Below are 5,000 nucleotides of genomic sequence, written 5' to 3' on the forward strand. Positions count from 1 at the left end.
TTGCGAATATCATCATTTCAGAAAATCTTTACACATCGCCCAAAAACCGTATGTTAATTTTTTGCGGGCCGTTCAAAAAATTTAAATAAACTTTATTGCCCCATAAATTTAACCAAAATTTTTATAAAAAGGGAAAAAAATCATTATCTACCCTCAGTGGGGGCTGAATTTTTGGGGGTTTTTTCGGAAAATATCTTATGGTTTTAATTTCCCCTTTTTCCGCGATCTAGTAAAGTTTTTTATATTTTCCCACTTTCCCAAATATATTTTTAAAACTCTATCACTTTTAATACTTAACTTCGTATGCCGTGGCTGTGAAAAACCTCGTAAGCAAAGATGAACCCCGGGAGGAAAAAAAAAAAAGGGTGGGCAGGACTTTTATTGCTGTCACCCGTCGGAGCCTCAAAATCGCTGCCCTTTCCCAAAAAGTTTCCCTGTTTTTGGGGTTATATTTAAGTAAAATCCCAGGTCGTGGGAAATACCATTTAATGCTTACATACATAGGGTTTAGAGCGTCGGACTCAAACACTTTTCCGGGGGGGGGGGGGGGGGGGGGAACCCCTCTGGGGTTCGGGGGTTTTCGAGTCACCGACCGCCCCCGTTTTTCCCCTTTGGGAAAAGGGAAAACCCACCTGATTGTTTTGCCTAGCCACTGGGGGGAAAAGCCAGCTCAAGTCAGTGCGGGCCCCAAGCCCGGAAAAAAATAAGAGAAATGATTACCAAAATGGTAACACCCACTCCCCGGGGAAAAGGGGAACGGGGGACCCTCCCCAGTCCTCACTCCAAGAGCATCACAACGTGAAATTTGCAATTGATTTATCATGCTGTGACCAGGGGGCGGCTCAGACATAAAACCCAAACCTTTAAAATGATGATGATACATACATACATGCATAATTGTTTGTGTGTATGCAAAATATTTTATATATTAAATATATATATTTTAAAATTTTATATTTAATTTTATAAAATAAAATTAAAATATATATATTATAATATATATATATTTTTTTTTATTTTTTTTTTTTTTTTTTTTTTAAAATTCCCAAACTCGGGACATAGGCTCTCTAAATTTTAAACCATTAAAAGGGGTTTTTTTGGCAGGCCCCCTTTTGCCTGAGGGGAAAATTCCCCCTTCCAAATTCAATTGGGGTTAAAGCGCCAAGGCGGTTTTTCCCCCTTACGACACTTCCGCTCAAATTCTAAACCCAAATTTTTTCTTTTTCCCTCGCCGTGAGATCGGGCTCGAGCGAACAGCCCGAGCGCAGGCTTTTTTTACGGCTCCCTGCGAGGGGGGAAATTTTGAACTTGGGGCCAAGGGGGTTGGAGCCCAAGTTTTTTCAAAAACCACTGGCCAAATCGGGGCCCGGTTCGCTTTATATTATAAAATATATATAAATATTATAATATAGAAATATTTTATAGATTTTATATATATAATATATATAAAAAATTTATATAATAAAATATATAAGATATAAAAAATATATATTTTATAAAATTTTAATATATAATATAATAAAAAACTATAAAGATATATTTTTTTTAAATTAATAATGAATAAAATATAAAATTTATATATATATATATATAAATTTTAATTATTTTGGGTGTGTTGTGGGTGTGTTTTGGTGTGGGGTTGTGTGTTGGTGTGTGTGTGTGTGGTGTGTGTGTGTGTATAATTTGTACACAAACACACACACACAAACACCCCACAAAACAACAATATATATATATATATATATATATTTTATATATAATATATATATATATATAAATATATAAATATATGAAAATATATATTATATATAATTATTATAATATATTATAAAATTTATATATTATATATATAATATGTATTTTTATATACCATTTTTGTGGGGTGTGTGGGGTGTGTGTGTGTGTGGGTTTGGTATGTATGTATGTATGAAAGAAATAAGGGGTTTATTTCTACGACCTGCTTTTTTCATTTAAAATATGAGCAACAAACACATTTAAAAACCGCCAAACACCACACACAAAACACACACACACAACACACACACAAACACACAACACACACCAAAACCACAACACCACACACATATTTTATATATAAAATATATAATATATTATATATATATATAAATATATATAAATATATATAAAATATATGTTTTGTGTGGGGTGTGTGTGTGTGTGTGTGTGTGTGTGTATAAATGCGTCCCACACCAAACAATACGCAAAATATATCTATATCTATATCTATCTATCTATCTCCCATCCCTTACATATATATATAATTATATATATTATATATATAATATATATATATATATATATATATATACATATATATATATAATATATATATATTATATAAATATATATATATATAATAATAAATTTTATATATATTTTATATTTTATATATATATATTGTATCTTTAGGGCTTTTAAGAACGGGGTTCCCATAATGTTTCTTTGAACATTTAAAAGCCGCAGTGTTTGCGGATTCATACACTTTTTTTCACAAACCTTTTGGGAACATAAACCGGTTATAAAACTTTTTGTCCACATGTACAGGGGTTTTTCAAAATTTTACACGCAGGTGAAAAAGGATAACTAAATCTAAGGGAAGGGCAAAAGTGAAAGGGGATCGAACAAAAAGCATGGATGATACGTATTTTTTTTTAAGAAACATCTAAATCTAAAGAACTGGAACAGTGGGTGGAAAATTGTTGTAAGAATTTAAAACCATTTTCATTTAAAAAATTTTAGCGAAATTTTGTTATTTAATTGCATTTAGGTTGTAAGTGAAGACGGTCGCGTAAACATGAGGCTGTGATTGGTATGCATTACTGTGTTTATACTTGAGAAATATTACTTATTTGGGGTCCCCTGACTGGGGGTTTTATATATTTGGGCTATTTTTAAAAATATATATATAAGTTTAACATTGAAATGAGGAAAATTGTATAAAATTTTTTGCTTGGGTTTCCCTGGGGTTTTTTTATAATCACGTAGGAAAATTTTATACGTTTACAATTTTTTTTGAATTGATGTAAAGAATAACTAGAAAAATGAGCCCAAAGGGCTGTATTTTTTCTGTCTTTTATAATCCCCCAAATTTGTAAATTTTAAAAATGACTAACATTGCATTTGAAATTTTTATATGTAATTTTTCTCTCTTCTCCCCTTCTCTCTTCTCTATTTTTCTCTCTTCCCTCTCCCCCTTTTCCCCTCTCTCTCTCCCCTCCCCCCTCCCCTTTTTCTCCTTCCCCCCCCTCCCCTCCCCCCGTTTTTTTTTATTTTAAAATTTATTTTTCCCCCCTTGATATTTATTTTTTTTATGTATTTTCCTTTTGTTTAAGATTTTTTGTTTATTTTTATTATTTTGTGTTCCTTTTTTTTTTTTTTTCCATTATTTTTTCTTATTATTTTATTTTTTATATATATATATATATTATATATAATATTTTTTATATATATTTTAATATTATAAATATATTTAAAATTAAAAATTATAATATATATATAAAATATATATTAATAATTTTATATAAAAATTTATATATATAAAATTTTATTTTATATATAATTTTTTGGGTTTTTCTTTTTTTTTTTTATAATATATATATATATATATATATAATTATATATATAATAAAAAAAATAAAATATATTAAAATATATAAATATATATTATATAATTAAAATTTTATATAATATATATATATATATATATATATTTTAAAAATATTATTATTTTTTCTTATTATAAATAATTTGTATATAAAATATATATATATATATATATATATTATATATATATATATATATATATATATAAAATTTTTATATACAAATCATAATATTTTAATATAAAATATATAAAATAAAAAAATATATGTTTTAAAAAATTTTTAAAATTTTATTGTTTATTATTAATAAATACATTATTTAAAAATATTATGATTATTAAATATTTTATATATATATAACTAATAAAATATTAAAAATAAAAAATTATATTAATTATTAATAAAAATATATTTTAAAAATTATATATTTTTGTTTTCCCGCCCCCTTATCCAAACTTTTATAAATATTATATATCCTTCCCAATTTTATTTTTTAAATTCCCATAATTATGTATTATTAAATTTTTTTTTTGGTTTGATTTTTATTTAAAAATATATATATTCGTTTTGATTTTTTTAAAAATTTTAAAAATTTTGTATTATGTATTATTAGTTTTAAAAAAATAAATTTTTATATATAATTTAAAAAATTATATATAGAAAAAAAAATATATTTTTTAATATTATATAAATTAAAATATTAAAAAAATATAAATAAAATATATATAATAAATTTTAAAATTAATTTTTTATATATTATATAATATATATAATATATAAATATAATAATAAAAAATACATACATAATACATTTCCAAAAAATGGGTAAACATTCACAAAGATTAAAAATTTAATTTAAAAAGATGTAGTTTCACATCATGTAAAAATACACACAATATAATAAACATAAAATATAATATATATAAGATAATATATATATTATATATATTTTATATATAATTTTATAAAATATATTAACCTTTATATGTATATGTATATTGGGGGTGTGTAAAAGGGGGTGTATGTTTTAAAATGTATGTGTAAATTCCCTCTTTTAAATTTTAAATTTTTAAACGGTGAAAGTATTGGGTTCCCTTTTTAGAAATTTTAAAATGCACGTTACCGCAAAACCCACTTTATTTTCCAAACCCCCCCGGGCCCCGGTTTTTAAGAAAAGTCGCCCAGAGGGGCCTTTCGAAAATCAATAATTTTGAGGCATCTCCCGCGTCCCCTCCTCCTTTTTTTCCTCCAACCCCCTTTTGGGTTTGGGTCGCTGATTTTCAGCATTCCCAAAGGCCCCAAAATTCCTGTTTTTTTTGTCTCCCCCCTTTTAAAAATTGCTGGCGTCTCGAACGCCCGAGTAGCCGCCCAAATTCC

The sequence above is a fragment of the Penaeus monodon genome, chromosome 9 (assembly GCF_015228065.2).
Source record: "Penaeus monodon isolate SGIC_2016 chromosome 9, NSTDA_Pmon_1, whole genome shotgun sequence".
NCBI lineage: Eukaryota > Metazoa > Arthropoda > Malacostraca > Decapoda > Penaeidae > Penaeus > Penaeus monodon.